This window comes from Hyperolius riggenbachi, chromosome 4 (genome assembly GCF_040937935.1).
Source record: "Hyperolius riggenbachi isolate aHypRig1 chromosome 4, aHypRig1.pri, whole genome shotgun sequence".
In the NCBI taxonomy this organism is placed as follows: domain Eukaryota; kingdom Metazoa; phylum Chordata; class Amphibia; order Anura; family Hyperoliidae; genus Hyperolius; species Hyperolius riggenbachi.
Genome location: NC_090649.1, coordinates 8,863,284 through 8,873,283, shown reverse-complemented (window position 1 = coordinate 8,873,283; position 10,000 = coordinate 8,863,284). Strand labels below are relative to the sequence as shown.

General features: G+C 51.7%; 3 non-coding genes across 3 annotated transcripts in view; 1 reads left to right on the top strand and 2 right to left on the bottom strand.

Moving 5' to 3' along the window:
• Window positions 1-8,298: 8,298 nt before the first annotated feature.
• Window positions 8,299-8,370, bottom strand: TRNAG-UCC (transfer RNA glycine (anticodon UCC)). Its single transcript has one exon. It is a non-coding gene; the product is annotated as a tRNA-Gly (tRNA).
• A 991-nt stretch (window positions 8,371-9,361) lies between these two features.
• Window positions 9,362-9,435, top strand: TRNAN-GUU (transfer RNA asparagine (anticodon GUU)). Its single transcript has one exon. It is a non-coding gene; the product is annotated as a tRNA-Asn (tRNA).
• Window positions 9,436-9,932: 497 nt separating this feature from the next.
• The window catches only part of TRNAG-UCC (transfer RNA glycine (anticodon UCC)), a 72-nt gene continuing 4 nt past the window's right edge, over window positions 9,933-10,000 (bottom strand). The window contains exon 1 of the tRNA in view: window positions 9,933-10,000. This exon is cut by the window's right edge and continues 4 nt beyond it. This is a non-coding gene — a tRNA (tRNA-Gly).

Here is a 10,000-nt window from a genome sequence, read left to right as displayed (position 1 = left end):
AGACAGCGGTCGTGCAGCCCACATTGTGTCCAATACACAACTGGGACAACACAGTTTTCAACCCGGGCACCTCAGAAAAATTAAACCTTTTTTTTTTTTTATTGGTTTTTTTTGGTTTTGGTTTTACAACCAATATAGCTATTGTTTTGACGTAATAGCTGGTGGCAGAGTGGCAGCAGAAGGTAATTCTGTGTACCCTGGCAGTGGGAAACACAGACAGACAGCAGCAGCAGGAGGAATGGAGGAGCAGTGTGAGCAGCTATTGTTGTGACGTAATAGCTGGTGGCAGAGTGGCAGCAGACGGTAATTCTGTGTACCCTGGCAGTGGGAAACACAGACAGACAGCAGCAGCAGGAGGAATGGAGGAGCAGTGTGAGTGTGGCAGCAGGTAGGCAGCGTGACATAATAGCCCTGGTACCTAGCGGTGATACCAGGGCTGTAAATAAACACAACAGGAGGTCCCAGACAGCGGTCGTGCAGCCCACATTGTGTCCAATACACAACTGGGACAACACAGTTTTCAACCCGGGCACCTCAGAAAAATTAAACCTTTTTTTTTTTTTATTGGTTTTTTTTGGTTTTGGTTTTACAACCAATATAGCTATTGTTTTGACGTAATAGCTGGTGGCAGAGTGGCAGCAGAAGGTAATTCTGTGTACCCTGGCAGTGGGAAACACAGACAGACAGCAGCAGCAGGAGGAATGGAGGAGCAGTGTGAGCAGCTATTGTTGTGACGTAATAGCTGGTGGCAGAGTGGCAGCAGACGGTAATTCTGTGTACCCTGGCAGTGGGAAACACAGACAGACAGCAGCAGCAGGAGGAATGGAGGAGCAGTGTGAGTGTGGCAGCAGGTAGGCAGCGTGACATAATAGCCCTGGTACCTAGCGGTGATACCAGGGCTGTAAATAAACACAACAGGAGGTCCCAGACAGCGGTCGTGCAGCCCACATTGTGTCCAATACACAACTGGGACAACACAGTTTTCAACCCGGGCACCTCAGAAAAATTAAACCTTTTTTTTTTTTTATTGGTTTTTTTTGGTTTTGGTTTTACAACCAATATAGCTATTGTTTTGACGTAATAGCTGGTGGCAGAGTGGCAGCAGAAGGTAATTCTGTGTACCCTGGCAGTGGGAAACACAGACAGACAGCAGCAGCAGGAGGAATGGAGGAGCAGTGTGAGCAGCTATTGTTGTGACGTAATAGCTGGTGGCAGAGTGGCAGCAGACGGTAATTCTGTGTACCCTGGCAGTGGGAAACACAGACAGACAGCAGAAGGGCAGTACACAGCAGCAGCCCACTGTAGGTGTGAAATGTGTGGCTGCAGGCGACGTAATAGTCAAAGTGAACCAGGCTGGCTTAGTGAGCAGGAGCCAGGAGGTGGTAAAGGGTGGTAAGGCACATTAACGATGGTACTAAGTTCCGGCAGCCAGTTCATGTCCCCCTCTCGCCGACAACAGGGGCCAGGAACTCGCCTTCCACCCACGCCTGGTTCATCTTGAGAAACGTCAGTCTGTCCACAGACTTGTGAGACAGACGTGAGCGTTTCTCGGTGACCACGCCACCAGCTGCACTGAAGCAGCGCTCGGACAGCACGCTGGAAGGGGGGCAGGACAGCACTTCCAGGGCGTACTGCGCCAGCTCGCTCCAGATCTCCATGCGCTTGACCCAATACTCCATGGGATCAACAGGGGCATCGCTGTCAAGCCCGCTGTAGGACCCCATGTAGTCAGCCACCATGCGGGTCAGGCGCTGGCTGTGACCGGAGGAGGATGCTGCTGCATGCATCTCCTCTCTAGTCACTGCTGCCGGAGCCTCTACAGTCCTGTAGAGCTCGTGGCTGAGAGACAGCAGGTCTGTGGGGCGCTTGCTGCTGCTGGATGCAGGCACCTGCTGCTGCCTCTGTGCTGGCTGCTGGACAGTGGGGGTGGAAGGCTGGGGGAAGGCTTCCTCCAAGCGCTCAACAAGGGCCTGCTGCAAGCTCCTTATTTGTTGCGCTGGGTCTCCTCCTGCAGGCGGCAGGAACTGGCTCAACTTCCCCTTGAGGCGTGGGTCCAACATCATGCTGATCCAGATGTCCTCCCTCTGCTTCATCTGGATCACCCTGGGGTCCCTGCGCAGGCACGTCAGCATGTGCGCTGCCATTGGGAAGAGGCGGGCCACGTCTGCTGGCACATCGACGTCAGTGCTGTCCTCCTCATCCTCCTCCTCTGCTGCCTCATCCTCTCTCCACCCCCGCACCAACTCAGCTGCACTGCGCTGATCCCCCTCATCAGCAGCCAGGTCAGGGACCTCCACCAAGTCCTCCTCCTCCTCCCCCTCAGAGGTGGACTGTGCAGCTGCTTGCCGCTCCTGCTGGTCCAAGGCTGCCGCTCCCTGTGCCAGCAAAGCATCGAGTGCCCTGTTCAGCAGAGAAACCAGGGGCACCCACTCGCAGACCATAGCATGGTCCCTGCTCACCATGTTTGTGGCCTGCAGGAAGGGAGCCAGCACTAAGCACACCTGCTGCATGTGCCTCCAGTCATCATCGGGGACGATGGACGGGATGTTGCTGGTCTTGTCCCTTCTCTGAGCTGCGGAAACAGTGGCCAGGGCAAGGTAGTGGTTGACAGCGTGCTTCTGTTCAACCAGACGCTCCAACATCGCCAGGGTGGAGTTCCAGCGAGTCGGAACGTCAATGATCAGCCGATGGCGTGGCAGATCCAGCTCCTTTTGCACGTCTTCCAGGCTCGCACAGGCTGCAGCCGAGCGCCGGAAGTGACGCACAACGTTCCTTGCCGTTTCCAGCAGCTCGTCCATCCCCTGGTAGGTGCGCAGGAACTTCTGCACCACCAGGTTCAGCACGTGGGCAAGACAGGGGATGTGGGTCAGGTTTCCCCTGTCTATGGCAGCAACCAGATTGGCCCCATTGTCGGACACCACCTCTCCGACTCTGAGGCCTCTGGGGGTCAGCCAAATCCGCTCCTGCTCCTGGAGTTTGGCCAACACGTGGGCTGCCGTCAGCTTGGTCTTGCCAAGGCTGACCAAGTGCAGCAGCGCTTGGCAGTGGCGGGCCTTCACACTGCTGCTGAGGCGGGGGGTTTGGCCAGGTGTGGCGGAGGATGGCAGAGGATCGGAGGAACCCGCTGCAGTTCCCCTGACCCTGCGGGGTGGCACCACCCACTGTGTTGCTGCTGCTGCTGTGCCCGCTGCTGCTCTCCCATCCTCACCCCCTTCCACCAAGCTGACCCAGTGGACAGTGAAGGACAGGTAGCGGCCTGTCCCGAAGCGGCTGCTCCAGGAGTCCATGGTGACGTGGACCCTTTCACCAACCGCGTGCTCCAGCCCTCGCTCCACATTGGCCATCACAAAGCGGTGCAGTGCAGGAATGGCCTTGCGGGCGAAGAAGTGTCTGCTGGGGAGCTGCCAGTCTGGGGCTGCACAAGCAAGCAGCGCCCGCATGTCGCTCCCCTCCTGCACGAGCGTGTACGGCAGGAGTTGGGAGCACATGGCCCGTGCCAGCAAGCCGTTCAGCTGCCGCACGCGACGGCTGCTGGGAGGCAGAGCCCTAACCACCCCCTGGAAGGACTCGCTCAAAAGGCTCTGGCGTGCCTTTTTGCTGGCACGGGAATCAGCAGACGGAGCAGAGGAGGCCAATGAGGACTGGCTGCCAGAACAGGCCTCAGTGTCGGCGGCAGGAGTTGCAGAGGGGGGAGGAGCAGGGCGTTTCCGCACTCCTGCTGGTGCTGCTGGAGGAGCAGGAGGGCGGGTGGCTGCTGTTGCTGCTGCTGCTGCTGAAGGCTGTGCAGTGATGGGATTGGTGCCACTGCCAGCACCAGATGCCTTCAGCCTCTGGAACTCCTCATGCTGGTGGAAGTGTTTCGCAGAAAGGTGGTTGATCAGCGAGCTGGTGCTGAACTTCAAGGGGTCTGCACCTCTGCTCAACTTCCGCTGACAGTGGTTGCAAGTGGCGTACTTGCTGTACACTGTGGGCATGGTGAAAAACCGCCAGATTGGTGACAAAAACATCCCCCTACGGCATGGAAGCGCTGCTGCCTGTTTCCCTGTGGTGGTTGGGGGGGGGGGGGGGTCTTGGGTGCGGCTGGTGGTGGTACTGGCTGATGCTGCTGCTGCTGCTGCTGAGCCTGAGACACCAGCAGGCTGTGGGACGCTGCCAATGCTTGCAATGATGCGCCTCCTTGCAAGGCCCACAACCGCATCCTCCTCCTCCTCCTCAGAGCTGCTGAGGACGACATCCTCTGGATGTGTTGGCACCCAGTCTCTGTCTGTCACCGGGTCATCATCATCATGCCCCTCCTGAAACATGTCCTGCTCTGATGATGACCCCCCAAACTCCTCTGCTGATGCATGGATGGGACGCTTGACTGTCGCCACAGTCTTGCTGTCCAATCCCTCCTCCCCCAAAGTGCCCATCAGCATCTCCTCCTCCAAATCGCCAACAACAGCATTCAATTGACTCATCATGCCTGGGGTCAAAAGAGTGCTGAATGAGAGGTCGGCGACTGACGGTGAACTGGCCTCCTCCCCAGACCCTGCTGGGCGGCTGCTGCGAACAGGGGTGGTGGTGGTGGTGGTGGTGAGGGTGGAGGCCTCGGATGCAGAGCTGATGGCGGGCTGCTCATCCTCCGTCATGAGTTGCACCACAGTGTCTGCATCCTTTTCCTCAATGGGACGTTTCCGACCCGGCTGGAGGAAAATGGGAGCAGGTGCTACACGCTGCTGCTGCTGTGTCTCTGCAGCGTGAGTTGCAGATGCTCCTCCTGGGCGGCGCCCAAGGCGTCCACGGCCAGTGGCTATGGGAGGAATGTTAGCCACTGACGCTGCTGCTGCTGCTGCGGAACTGTGCATGGTGGCGCGCCCGCGGCCGCGGCTTGCCACAATGCTGCTCCCTCTCTTCCTGATTCCCTTGCTGCCCTTCCCCTTGCCCAAACCGCGCTGGCTGCCACTTCCAGACATCTTCAATGTTTTGGGCGTATAGACAAAAGTTTTGTAAAAGGGCGGGTGAAAAGTGGGGTACTTTAATGGAGTGGGTTGGTTGGTGAGGTGACTGAGTGAGTGTCCCCTAGTACAGTAAGTAAGTATTAACAGTCAGGAAGTACAACTAGCAGTTACAATAATCAGTAGTAGTAATCACAAGTAAATTTAGTGTGTGTACACTCAGACAGTGAGTGCACGCACGCAGGAGCTAGTAGCCTATGGACACAGTGACTGAGTGTCCTAGACTCCTAGTACGGTAAGAGTAAGTAAGTAGTAACAGTAAGTAGAACTAACTAATAACAATAATCAATCAGCGATCAGAAGGAAATGGAGTGTGGGTGGTGTGTGTGTACACTCAGACAGTGAGTGCACGCACGCAGGAGCTAGTAGCCTATGGACACAGTGACTGAGTGTCCTAGACTCCTAGTACAGTAAGAGTAAGTAAGTAGTAACAGTAAGTAGAACTAACTAATAACAATAATCAATCAGCGATCAGAAGGAAATGGAGTGTGGGTGGTGTGTGTACACTCAGACAGTGAGTGCACGCACGCAGGAGCTAGTAGCCTATGGACACAGTGACTGGGTGTCCTAGACTCCTAGTACAGTAAGAGTAAGTAAGTAGTAACAGTAAGTAGTAGAACTAACTAATAACAATAATCAATCAGCGATCAGAAGGAAATGGAGTGTGGGTGGTGTGTGTACACTCAGACAGTGAGTGCACGCACGCAGGAGCTAGTAGCCTATGGACACAGTGACTGAGTGTCCTAGACTCCTAGTACAGTAAGTAGTAACAGTAAGTAGTAGAACTAACTAATAACAATAATCAATCAGCGATCAGAAGGAAATGGAGTGTGGGTGGTGTGTGTACACTCAGACAGTGAGTGCACGCACGCAGGAGCTAGTAGCCTATGGACACAGTGACTGAGTGTCCTAGACTCCTAGTACAGTAAGTAGTAACAGTAAGTAGTAGAACTAACTAATAACAATAATCAATCAGCGATCAGAAGGAAATGGAGTGTGGGTGGTGTGTGTACACTCAGACAGTGAGTGCACGCACGCAGGAGCTAGTAGCCTATGGACACAGTGACTGAGTGTCCTAGACTCCTAGTAAAGTAAGTAGTAACAGTAAGTAGTAGAACTAACTAATAACAATAATCAATCAGCGATCAGAAGGAAATGGAGTGTGGGTGGTGTGTGTACACTCAGACAGTGAGTGCACGCACGCAGGAGCTAGTAGCCTATGGACACAGTGACTGAGTGTCCTAGACTCCTAGTACAGTAAGAGTAAGTAGTAACAGTAAGTAGAACTAACTAATAACAATAATCAATCAGCGATCAGAAGGAAATGGAGTGTGGGTGGTGTGTGTACACTCAGACAGTGAGTGCACGCACGCAGGAGCTAGTAGCCTATGGACACAGTGACTGGGTGTCCTAGACTCCTAGTACAGTAAGAGTAAGTAAGTAGTAACAGTAAGTAGTAGAACTAACTAATAACAATAATCAATCAGCGATCAGAAGGAAATGGAGTGTGGGTGGTGTGTGTACACTCAGACAGTGAGTGCACGCACGCAGGAGCTAGTAGCCTATGGACACAGTGACTGAGTGTCCTAGACTCCTAGTACAGTAAGTAGTAACAGTAAGTAGTAGAACTAACTAATAACAATAATCAATCAGCGATCAGAAGGAAATGGAGTGTGGGTGGTGTGTGTACACTCAGACAGTGAGTGCACGCACGCAGGAGCTAGTAGCCTATGGACACAGTGACTGAGTGTCCTAGACTCCTAGTACAGTAAGAGTAAGTAAGTAGTAACAGTAAGTAGAACTAACTAATAACAATAATCAATCAGCGATCAGAAGGAAATGGAGTGTGGGTGTGTGTACACTCAGACAGTGAGTGCACGCACGCAGGAGCTAGTAGCCTATGAACACAGTGACTGAGTGTCCTAGACTCCTAGTACAGTAAGAGTAAGTAGTAACAGTAAGTAGAACTAACTAATTACAATAATCAATCAGCGATCAGAAGGAAATAGAGTGTGTGTTGTGTGTGTACACTCAGACAGTGAGTGCGCACACGCAGGAGCTAGTAGCCTATATGAACAGTGACAGTGAGTGTCCCTACGGGTACAGTAAGAGTAAGTAGTAAGTAAGTACAACTAACAATAATCTATCAGTAATCAGAAGGAAATAGAGTGTGTGTACACACAGACGGTGAGTGAGTGCACACACGCAGGAGCTAGCTAGTAGCCTATAAACAGTGACAGTCAGTGAGTGTCCTACTCCTAGTACAGTATAACTACAATACTATTAGTAAAGGACAGCAGAAATACTGGTATAGATGATGAGAGAAATAAACAGAGGACAGCTGCCCACAGAGGCAAGGCCCCCCTGAGGCCTAAACCTGTAAGCTTGCAGCAGCTGCCTGTCTCTAATGTAACACACAAGCTACTAACTAAAATACAATGTCTATCTAAATAACAACAATACAGGTGTATATGGCAGGTGTAGGTGAGCAAAAACGCTAGGTAAATGAACACAATAGAGCACTTGCTAAGCCAAAGCACAAAGGAGCAGATCTCTCTCTGTACAAGTCTCAGGCAAGCATGGAAAACCCGAACATGGCGGCCGCTATTTATAGGGTAGGGGCTGGCCAGGGTCCCCCTCTGTGATTGGCTGCCGTCAGAGGGCCTGGGAGCCCTCTGATTGGCTCTAAGCACATCAATCTGGGCTATGACGCTATTCGAGCTCGGTACCGAGCTCGAATAGCGCCGGTTTGCTCGAATAGCTCGAATAGTGAATGGGCTATTCGAGTGTTCTCGAATAGCCCATTCGAATAGCTACAGCTATTCGGAGCTCGAATACCGAGCTCGAATAGCTGAAAAAGAGCTCGAATATTCGAGCTACTCGAATATTCGAGCTCTGCTGAGCACCACTAGCATCAAGTTCATGTCTTAGTGATACAACAGACATCCCTGGCAGTGTCTGTGACCAAATGAAGTTTTCTGTACCCCAGAAGCAGCAGTAAAGTATTAGCCGGGGATCGAACCCAAAGCCTGGCGACGGCTGTCAAGCCAAAGAAAGGCAGTTCAAGCCCACCCAAGGACAGGCTCGCTTTAGTGCCTTGCTAGCTATTTGTTTAGAACATTATAGAGTGTCTGCATTAAGTGTTGACCATTTAGAAAGAACTTTAAGCTGGCGTAGAGTCTGCTGCACCGGAATGGAACCTCTCCAGAGACTGAGCAGGTGCAGGATGTCCTAACTGTTCAGAGATCTTGTCTTGGTCTTGTCTTCCATGGAATTGTAGGGTGCCAAAAGCAAGCTCACATGCGTTGGCCGGGAATCGAACCCGGGTCAACTGCTTGGAAGGCAGCTATGCTCACCACTATACCACCAACGCTACATGCTGAAACTCGCCTAGCATGTACCATTGCAATATACCCAAGAGAAAAATGAGCTTGCTTATTTGCCTACTTTGCTAGATGTAAGCAGTGGGACACATGGTGATACTGCTTACAGACTTCAATTCAAGACTTCAGAAAGATCATGTGCCCCCCTGGATGATGCTGGTGCAACACACACAGCAAAGGACAGCAATTTGAAGTCTGGAAGATTCCAGGGCAAGGGTGGGAAGGATGAAAAGCTAGGTGGCCATGCAACCATTCCTGCTAACCCAAAGCTTACTTGTGCCCTACAACACATTGGCTTAAGACTTGACCAAATCCAATGCTCCAATATGGGGAAGCTCCTCTGTTTGCTGTTTTTTTTTTTTTTTTTTTTTTTTTTTTTTAAGTGCGGTGTCACAGTTCACCCATCTCTTCAACTGCAAGAACGGCCCAGGAGTAGTCTTAGCTACCCTAATATGTACGTTACAGCAGGGCCCTTATTACACTTTCTCTTACAGGGCAATGGAAACCGTTTTGCCCATGCGATAAAGCAAGGCGCAAAAATGAATTCATGCCTAGCAGAGGATGGTTTCGATCCATCGACCTCTGGGTTATGGGCCCAGCACGCTTCCGCTGTGCCACTCTGCTTCTGTTTGTATTCAACCTTCAAGTTTAAGAAGGGTACATTAGTTGAAATAGTTACACTACTATATATGTTACAGCAAGGCCCTAATGACACTTTCTCTTAAGGGGCTATGGCCGACAATTGGCCCATATGGTAAGCAAGGTATAAAAACCAACGTACACCTAGCAGAGGATGGTTTCGATCCATCGACCTCTGGGTTATGGGCCCAGCACGCTTCCGCTGCGCCACTCTGCTGCCATACAGTGAATGCTTCATTGTGGGAAAAAGTGGCGTTAAACTTCTTGGAGCAGACTTACTTCCTCACTCCACAAGACACACATACATCCCCATAAAATCATTTAGCAACAACTGCAGGCACAGTCTCTGTGGCGCAATCGGTTAGCGCGTTCGGCTGTTAACCGAAAGGTTGGTGGTTCAAGCCCACCCAGGGACGGCCTTTCCTTTTGTGTTTAACAGTTGTCCGAAGAGAACCCCAGATAGCCATGTAGATTCATTTGAGACACGTTGGAATCTCATTCACGTTCATGAAAAGGGTGAGCAGCATCAAGTTCATGTCTTAGTGATACAACAGACATCCCTGGCAGTGTCTGTGACCAAATGAAGTTTTCTGTACCCCAGAAGCAGCAGTAAAGTATTAGCCGGGGATCGAACCCAAAGCCTGGCGACGGCTGTCAAGCCAAAGAAAGGCAGTTCAAGCCCACCCAAGGACAGGCTCGCTTTAGTGCCTTGCTAGCTATTTGTTTAGAACATTATAGAGTGTCTGCATTAAGTGTTGACCATTTAGAAAGAACTTTAAGCTGGCGTAGAGTCTGCTGCACCGGAATGGAACCTCTCCAGAGACTGAGCAGGTGCAGGATGTCCTAACTGTTCAGAGATCTTGTCTTGGTCTTGTCTTCCATGGAATTGTAGGGTGCCAAAAGCAAGCTCACATGCGTTGGCCGGGAATCGAACCCGGGTCAACTGCTTGGAAGGCAGCTATGCTCACCACTATACCACCA